At 40.9% G+C, this 10063-nt stretch overlaps 1 pseudogene; it reads right to left on the bottom strand.

Annotated features, from left to right (window-relative positions):
- Positions 1–412: 412 nt before the first annotated feature.
- LOC148161735 (NADH dehydrogenase [ubiquinone] 1 beta subcomplex subunit 7 pseudogene) lies at positions 413–886 on the bottom strand (annotated as a pseudogene).
- Positions 887–10063: the final 9177 nt, after the last annotated feature.

Genomic DNA, 10063 nt, shown 5'->3' with positions numbered 1-10063 from the left:
ATCTCAGCTCCTCCAGGTGGACATTGGGAGGCCACCATTTTCACCCTGGTCCTCCAAAGCTGTCCCGAGAGCTTGCAGGGATCAAAAACTCCTGAGAGCAAACCCGAGCAGCTTTCTTAGGCTGGACCGACAAGGGTGGGGCAATTCTGCCTCCTGCAAAGACATTTGGGAACCATGGCAACAGGCCTCTCCCCCAGAAGATCAGCACGAACAGCCAGCAAGCCAAGACCAAGTTTACCGATCAAGGAGAACGGGAGAACTCCAGTGCTAGGGGAATACTGCACATAGAATTCGCGGCTTTTTTTTTTACCATGATTCATTCGTTTTTCAAAGTTAATTTTTTAACTGTTTTTTTTTTAATTTTTCGTTTTCCGTTTTTCAACCAACATCTTCTAAATCCTTTTTTTTTTTTTTTTTGAGGGGCCTGGAGGCTTTTATTTCTCAACTGGTCCACAGGGTGGGGGCGGATCCACTACAGGGCGACCTCGGGGGCCACCTCGCAGGGCCCCTGGCCTCTGGCCACATCCGCCTCCCTCTGCTCCCGCCGCTTCTTCCGCTGGAGCAGCCGACGTTCCCGCTCAAACTCCTTCATGCGCATCACGTAGTCGAGGTGCTCGCAGTACTCCCAGTCGTGCTGCTCGTGCTTGCAGCCCAGGAAGTTGGGGAAGCTGTCGCGCTTGCACTTGAGCAGCCGGATGAGGTAGTGGGCGCAGTAGTCTCGCTGCTGCAGCACCAGCTGTGCGTCGTTCATCTGCTGCTGTGTGGCCACCATCTCGCGCTCCTTGCGCCCTGGGAAGCCGTAGTCGCGGGGGAAGGTGGGCATCCGCTGGGGGTCGGGCTCCCCCGATGGATCGCTCACATAGCGCCGGGCAAGATGTGCCCCCATGGCTGCAGTCGCCGCAAACTCTCTTCTAAATCCTTTTTAAAAAATTTTTATTTTTCATTTTTAGAGTCATATTTTATCCCTTCATAGTAGTTACCCTTATTTTTGGCATAAAAGTTGTTCTCTCTTTAAAATTTTGAGATACAGTTTCTTCTAACAGATCAAGATATACCATAAATCACTAGTGTTTGGCTTTGTTCTACTCTCCTACCTGACCACAATCTCTCCCCTTTCTCTCTCTCTCTTTTTTTTTTAATCTTCTTTCTTTTTTTCAAACAACTTCTTATCTTATCAATTACTGTTATAAAATCTTTTATAATTTTCATCTTTATAGTCATCTTCCATCCCTTCATTGTATCAACCCTTATTTTGTACATATATGTCTCCCTTCCTTCAAAATTTTAGGAGGCACTTTCTTCTAACAGACCAAAATACACCCAAAATCAGCTAGTGCTGATCTGTGCACTAGCCTGACCATATTTGATCAAATTCTGCATTTTTTGTATTGTTCTGTTTTTGTTTTTATCTTTTTGTTTTGTTTTGTTTTTTTCTCTCTCTCTTTTTTTCTTTCTTTCTGATTCTTTTCCCCTGGTTTCAGGTCTTTTCTGATTTGTACACAGTATATTTCCTGGGGACGTTGTTAACCTGTTAGCATTTTGTTCTTTTCATTCATCTATTCTCCTCTGGACAAAATGACAAGACGAAAAAATCGCCTCAGCTAAAAGAACAAGAGGTAGTACTGTCAGGCAGGGACCTATTCAATACGGACATTAGTACGATGTCAGACCTAGAGTTCAGAATCAGGACTTTAAAGATACTAGCTGGGCTTGAAAAAAGCATGGAAGATTTTAGAGAAACCCTTTCTGGTGAAATAAAAGAACTAAAATCTAACCACGTCGAAATCAAAAAGGCTATTGATGAGGTGCAATCCAAACTGGGGGCACTAACTGCTAGGATAAATGAGGCAGAAGAGAGAATCAGTGATATAGAAGACCAAATGATGGAAAATAAACAGGCTGAGAAAAAGAGAGAGATACAACTACAGGATCACGAGGGCAGAATTCGAGAGCTAAGCGATACGATAAGATGAAACAACATTAGAATAATTGGCATCCCAGAAGAAGAAGAGAGAGAGAGAGGGGCAGAAGGTATATTGGAGCAAATAATAGCAGAGAACTTCCCTAACGAGAGGAAGGAAACAGGTGTCAAAATCCAGGAGGCACAGAGAAACCCTCTTAAAATCCATAAAAATAGGTCAACACCCGACATTTAATAGTCAAACTTAGGAGTCTCAGAGATAAAGAGAAAATCCTGAAAGCAGCTCTAGAGAAGAGATATGTAACCTAGAATGGTAGAAATATTAGATTGGGAACAGACCTATCCACAGAGACCTGGCAGGCCAGAAAGGACTGGCATGATATCTTCAGAGCACTAAACGAGAAAAATACGCAGCCAAGAATACTATATCCAGCTAGGCTGTCATTGAAAATAGAAGGAGAGATAAAAAGCTTCCAGGACAAACAAAAACTAAAGGAATTTGCGAACACAATACCAGCCCTACAAGAAATATTGAAAGGGGTCCTCTAAGCAAAGAGAGAGCCTGAAAGCAGCATAGATCAGAAAGGAACACAGACAATATACAGTAACAGTCACCTTACAGGCAATACAATGGCACTAAATTCCTATCTTTCAATAGTTACCCTGAATGTAAATGGGCTAAATGCCCAAATCAAAAGACACAGGATATCAGATTGGATTAAAAAACAAGACCCATCCATATGCTGTCTGCAAGAGTCTCATTTTAGACCTAAAGACACCCCCAGATTGAAAGTGAGGGGGTGGAAAACAGTTTACCATGCTAATAAACACCAAAAGATAGCTGGGATGGCAATCCTTATATCAGACAAATTAGATTTTAAAACAAAGACTGTAATAAGAGATGAAGAAGGACACTATATCCTACTTAAGGGGTCTGTCCAACAAGAAGATCTAACGATTGTAAATATCTATGCCCCGAACATGGGAGGAGCCAATTATATGAGGCAATTAATAACAAAAGCAAAGAAACACATTGACAACAATACAATAATAGTGGGGGACATTAACACCCCCCTGACTGAAATGGACAGATCATCTCAGAAAAGATCACCAAGGAAATAAAGACTTTAAATGACACACTGGACCAAATGGACTTCACAGACATATTCAGAACATTCCATCCCAAAGCAACGGAATACACATTCTTCTCTAGTACCCATGGAACATTCTCCAGAATTGATCACATCCTAGGTCACAAATCAGGTCTCAACTGGCACCAAAAGTTTGGGATCATTCCCTGCATATTTTCAGAAAACAATGCTTTGAAACTAGAACTCAATCACAAGAAGAAAGTCAGAAAGAACTGAAATACTTGGAGGCTAAACAGTATCCTACTACAGAATGAATGGGTCAACCAGGAAATTAAAGAAGAATTAAAAAAAAAAAATCATGGAAACCAATGAAAATGAAAACACAACTGTTCAAAATCTTTGGGATGCAGCAAAGGCAGTCCTAACAGGAAAGTATATAGAAAAAGAAGCCTTTCTCAAGAACAAGACATGTCTCAAATACACAACCTAACCCTACACCTAAAGGAGCTGGAGAAAGAAGAGCAAATAAAGCCTAAACCAGCAGGAGAAGAGAAATCATAAAGATCAGAGCAGAAATCAATGAACTAGAAACGAAAAGATCAGTAGAACAGATCAACGAATCTAGGAGCTGGTTCTTTGAAAGAATTCACAAGATTGATAAACCCCTAGGCAGACTTATCAAGAAGAAAAGAGAAATGACCCAAATCAACAAAATCATCAATGAAAGAGGAGAGATCACAACCAACACCAAAGAAATACAAACAAGTATAAGAATATATTATGAGCAAATCGATGCCAGCAAATTAGATAACCTGGAAGAAATGGGTGCATTCCTAGAGAAGGACGTATCAAATACAAAATTGAATCAGGAAGAAATAGAAAACCTGAACAGACCTATAACCACTAAGGAAATTGAAGCAGTCATCAAAAATCTCCCAGCAAACAAAAGTCCAGGGCCAGATGGCTTCCAAGGGGAATTCTATCAGACATTTAAAGAAGAATTAATACCTATTCTCCTGAAACTGTTCCAAAAAATAGAAATGGAAGGAAAACTTCCAAACTCATTGTATGAGGCCACCATTAACTTGACCCCAAAACCAGAGAAAGACCCATCAAAAAGGAGAATTACAAACCAATACCCTTGATGAACATGGATGCCAAAATTCTCACCAAAATACTAGCCAACAAGATCCAAAAGTACATTAAAAGGATTATTCAACATGACCAAGTGGGATTTATCCTTGGGCTGCAAGGTTGGTTCAACATTCGCAAATCATTCAACGTGATACAATACAGTAACAGAAGAAAGAACAAGAATCATATGATCCTCTCAATAGATGCAGAAAAAGCATTTGACAAAGTACAGCATCGTTTCTTCATCAAAATTCGTCAAGTATGGGATAGAGGGTACATACCTCAATACCATAAAAGCCATCTATGAAAAAACCTACAGCGAATATCATTCTCAATGGGGAAAGGCTGAGAGCTTTTCCCCTAAGGTCAGGAACGCGGCAGGGATGTCCACTCTCACCACTGCTATTCAATATAGTATTAGAAGTCCTAGCCACAGCAATCAGACAACAAAAAGAAATCAAAGGCATCCAAATCGGCAAAGAGGAAGTCAAATTCTCACTCTGTGCAGATGATATGATACTGTATGTGGAAAACCCAAAAGACTCCACCCCAAAACTGCTAGAACTCAAACAGGAATTCACTAAAGTAGCAGGATATAAAATCAATGCACAGAAATCAGTGGCATTCCTATACACCAACAACAAGAGAGAAGAGAGACAAATCAAGGAGTCTATCCCATTTACAATTGCACCCAAAACCATAAGATACCTAGGAATATATCTAACCAAAGAGGCAAAGCATCTGTACTCAGAAAACTATAAAATACTCATGAAAGAAATTGAAGAAGACACAAAGAAATGGAAAAACTTTCCATGATCACGGATTGGAAGAACAAACATTGTGAAGATGTCAACGCTACCTAGAGCCATCTACACATTCAATGCAATCCCCATCAAACTACCATCCACTTTTTTCAAAGAAATGGAACAAATAATCCTAAAATTTGTATGGAACCTGAAGAGACCCTGAATAGCCAGAGGAATCTTGAAAAAGAAAAGCAAAGCTGGGGGCATCACAATTCCGGACTTCCAGCTATATTACAAAGCTGTCATCATCAAGACAATATCGTACTGGCACAAAAACAGACACATAGATCAATGGAACAGAATCGAGAGCCCAGAAATGGACCCTCAACTCTATGGTCAACTCAACTTTGATAAAGCAGGAAAGAATGTCCAATGGAAAAAAGACAGTCTCTTCAACAAACTGTGTTGGGAATTTTGGACAGGCACATGCAGAAGAATGAAACTGGACCATTTCCTTACACCACACACAAAAATAGACTCCAAATGGTTGAAAGACCTAAACATGAGACAGGAGTCCATCAAAATCCTAAAGGAAAACACAGGTAGAAACCTCTTCGTCCTCGGCCACAGCAAATTCTTCCTGGAAACATCGCCAAAGGCAAGGGAAGCAAGGGCAAAAATGAACTATTGGGATTTGATCAAGATAAAAAGCTTTTGCACAGCAAAAGAAACCATCCACAAAACCAAAAGACAACCAACAGAATGGGATAAAGTATTTGCAACTGACATATCAGATAAAGGGCTAGGATCCAAAATCTATAAAGAACTTATGAAACTCAACAGGCAAAGAACAAATAATCCAATCAAGAAATGGGCAGAAGACATGATCAGACATTTTTTCCAAAGAAGAGATCTAAATGGCCAACAGACACATAAGAAAGTGCTCAACATCGCTCGGCATCTGGGAAATCCAACTCAAAACCTCAATGAGATACCACCTCACACCAGTAAGAATGGCTAAAATTAACAAGTCAGGAAATGACAGATGTTGGCGGGAATGCGGAGAAAGGGGAACTCTCCTACACTGTTGGTGGGAATGCAAGCTGGTGCAACCCCTCTGGAAAACAGTATGGAGGTTCCTCAAACAGTTGAAAATAGAGCTACCATACGATCCAGCAATTTCACTACTGGGTATTTACCACGAAGATACAAATGTAGGGATCCAAAGCGGTACATGCACCCCGATGTTTATAGCAGGATGTCCACAATAGCCAAAGTGTGGAAAGAGCCAAGATGTCCATCGACAGATGAATGGATAAAGAAGAGGTGGTCTATATACACAATGGAATATTATGCAGCCATCCAAAGGAATGAGATCTTGCCATTTTGCAATGACGTGGATGGAACTGGAGGGTGTTATGCTGAGTGACATCAGTCAATCAGAGAAAGACATGTATCATATGACCTCACTGATATGAGGAATTCTTAATCTCGGGAAAGAAACTGAGTGTTGCTGGAGTGGTGGGGGGTGGGAAGGATGGGGTGGCTGGGTGATAGGCATTGGGGAGGGTATGTGCTATGGTGAGCACTGTGAATTTTGCAAGACTGTTGAATCACAGATCTGTACTTCTGAAACAATTAATGCAATATATGTTAAGAAAAATGAAAAAGAAAGTAGCAGGAGGGGAAGAATGAAGGGGAGTATGTTGGAGGGGGAGACGAACCATGAGACACGATGGACTCTGAAAAACAAACTGAGGGTTCTAGAGGGGAGGGGGTCGGTGGATGGGTTAGCCTCGTGATGGGTATTAAAGAGAGTACATTCTGCGTGGAGCACTGGGTGTTATGCACAAACAATGAATCATGGAACACTACATGTAAAACTAATGATGTAATGTATGGTGATTAACATAACAATACAAATTTTTTTTAAAGACATGAAAACAAAGAGGGAGACAAACCGTAAGAGACTGTTAACTATAGGAAACAAACTGAAGGTTGCTGGATGGGAGGTGGGTGAGTGGGACTGGGTAACTGGGTGTTGGGTATTAAGGAGGGCACATGATGGGATGGGGTGTTATATGCAACTGAAGAATCACTGAACTCTACCTCTGAAACTAATGATGGCTAATCCTTAGTTTAATTGAGGGCTATTCCATTGGCTAATTGAATTAAAATAAAAAAATAATTTAAAATAATTTAAAAAAATAATATTCAGAGAAAATGCTTCTTCTTGGTTATTGATGGTAAAACAGATGTAGCCCATCAATGAGGAAAAGCTTCAATTATAAGAGATGTCATATTAAGAATAACGTCATAAAGGGGCACCCGGGTGTCTCAGTGGATTAAGCAGCTGCCTTCGGCTCAGGTCATTTCTCAGGGTCTTGGGATCGAGCACGAGATCGGGCTCCTGCTCAGCAGGGACTGATCTTCACACTCTGCCTCGCCCCTCCCATTCATGATCTCTCTTCCTCTCACAAATTATTAAATAGAAACTTTTTTTAAATTTTTTTATTCTTATGTTAATCACCACATATTGCATCATTAGTTTTTGATGCAGTGTTCCATGATTCATTGTTTGTTCATAACACCCAGTGCTCCATGCAGAACGTGCCCTCCTCAATACCCATCACCAGGCTAACCCATCCCCCTATCCCCCTCCCCTCTAGAACCCTCAGTTTGTTTTTCAGAGTCCATCACCTTTCATGGTTCGTCTGCCCTTCTGACATACTTCCCTTTTCTTCCTCTCCTGTTATCTTCTTCTTTTTCTTTTTTCTTAAAATATGTTGTGTTATTTTTTCAGAAGTACAGATCTGTGATTCAACAGTCTTGCACAATTCACAGAGCTCACCATAGCACATACCCTCCCCAATGTCTATCACCCAACCACCCCATCCCTCCCACCCCCAACCACTCCAGTAACACTCAGTTTGTTTCCTGAGATTAAGAATTCCTCATATCAGTGAGGTCATGTGATACATGTCTTTCTCTGATTGACTTATTTCACTCAGCATAGCACCCTCCAGTTCCATCCACGTCGTTGCAAATGGCAAGATCTCATTCCTTTTGATGGCTGCATAATATTCCATTGTGTATATATACCACCTCTTCTTTATCCATTCATCTGTCGATGGGCATCTTGGCTCTTTCCACAGTTTGGCTATGGTGGACATTGCTGCTATAAACATTGGGGTACACGTACCCCTTCGGGTCCCTACATTTGTATCTTTGTGGTAAATACCCAGTAGTGCAATTGCTGGATCGAACGGTAGCTCTAATTTCAACTGTTTGAGGTACCTCCATACTGTTTTCCAGAGGGGTTGCACCAGCTTGCATTCCCACCAACAGTGTAGGAGGGTTCCCCTTTCTCCACATCCCCGCCAACATCTGTCGTTCCCTGAATTGTTAATTTTAGCCATTCTGACGGGCGAGGCAGTCAACCCCGCCAACATCTGTCGTTCCCTGAATTGTTAATTTTAGCCATTCTGACGGGTGTGAGGTGATATCTCTTTGAGGTTTTGATTTGGAATTCCCTGATGCCAAGTGATGTTGAGCACTTTTTCATGTGCCTGTTGGCCATTTGGATGTCTTCTTTGGAGAAATGTCTGTTCATGTCTTCTGCCCATTTCTTGATTGGATTATTTGTTCTTTGGGTGTTGAGTTTGATAAGTTCTTTATAGATTTTGGATCCTAGCCCTTTATCTGATATGTCATTTGCAAATATTTTCTCCCATTCTGTCGGTTGTCTTTTGGTTTTGTGGACTGTTTCTTTTGCTGTGCAAAAGCTTTATATCTTGATGAAATCCCAATAGTTCATTTTTGCCCTGGCTTCCCGTGCCTTTGGCGATGTTTCTAGGAAGAAGCTGCTGAGGCTAAGGTTGAAAAGGTTGCTACCTGTGATCTCCTTTAGGATTTGGATGGACTCCTGTCTCACGTTTAGGTCTTTCAACAATTTGGAGTCTATTTTTGTATGTGGTGTAAGGAAATGGTCCAGTTTCATTCTTCTGCATCTGACTGTCCAATTTTCCCAACACCATTTGTTGAAGAGACTGTCTTTTTGCCATTGGACATTCTTTCCTGCTTTGTCAAAAATAAGTTGACCATAGAGTTGAGGGTCCATTTCTGGGCTCTCGATTCTGTTCCATTGATCTATGTGTCTGTTTTTTGCCAGTACCATACTGTCTTGATGATGACAGCTTTGTAATAGAGCTGGAAGTCCGGAATTGTGATGCCGCCAGCTTTGCTTTTCTTTTTCAATATTCCTCTGGCTATTCTGGGTCTCTTCTGGTTCTATACAAATTTTAAGATTATTTGTTCCATTTATTTGAAAAAAGTGGATGGTATTTTGATGGGGATTGCATTGAATGTGAGATTGCTCTAGGTAGCATTGACATCTTCACAATGTTGATTCTCCCAATCCATGAGCATGGAACGTTTTTCCATTTTTTGTGTCTTCTTCAATTTCTTTCATGAGTATTTTATAGTTTTCTGAGTACAGATCCTTTGCCTCTTTGGTTAGATTTATTCCTAGGTATCTAATGGGTTTGGGTGCAATTATAAATGGGATCGACTCCTTGATTCGTCTCTCTTCTGTCTTGTTGTTGGTGTATAGGGATGCCACTGATTTCTGTGCATTGATTTTATAACCTGCTAGTTTACTGAATTCCTGTATGAGTTCTAGCAGTTTTGGGGTGGAGTCTTTTGGGTTTTCCACATACAGTATCATATCATCTGCAAAGAGTGAGAGTTTGACTTCCTCTTTGCCGATTTGGATGCCTTTGATTACTTTTTGTTGTCTGATTGCTGTGGCTAGGACTTCTAATACTATGTTGAATAGCAGTGGTGAGAGTGGACATCCCTGCCGCGTTCCTGACCTTAGGGGAAAAGCTCTCAGCCTTTCCCCATTGAGAATGATATTCGCTGTAGGTTTTTCATAGATGGCTTTTATGATATTGAGGTATGTACCCTCTATCCCTACACTCTGAAGAGTTTTGATCAAGAAAGGATGTTGTACTTTGTCAAATGCTTTTTCTGCATCTATTGAGAGGATCATATGATTCTTGTTCTTTCTTTTGTTAATGTATTGTATCACGTTGATTGATTTGCGGATGTTGAACCAGCCTTGCAGCCCAGCAATAAATCCCACTTCGTCATGGTGAATAATCCTTTTA

Source organism: Eumetopias jubatus, unplaced genomic scaffold (assembly GCF_037043125.1).
Source record: "Eumetopias jubatus isolate StellerSeaLion01/CBP00866 unplaced genomic scaffold, mEumJub1_p1.0 scaffold_79, whole genome shotgun sequence".
NCBI classification, from domain to species: domain Eukaryota; kingdom Metazoa; phylum Chordata; class Mammalia; order Carnivora; family Otariidae; genus Eumetopias; species Eumetopias jubatus.
This window is presented reverse-complemented; position numbering and strand designations above follow the sequence as displayed.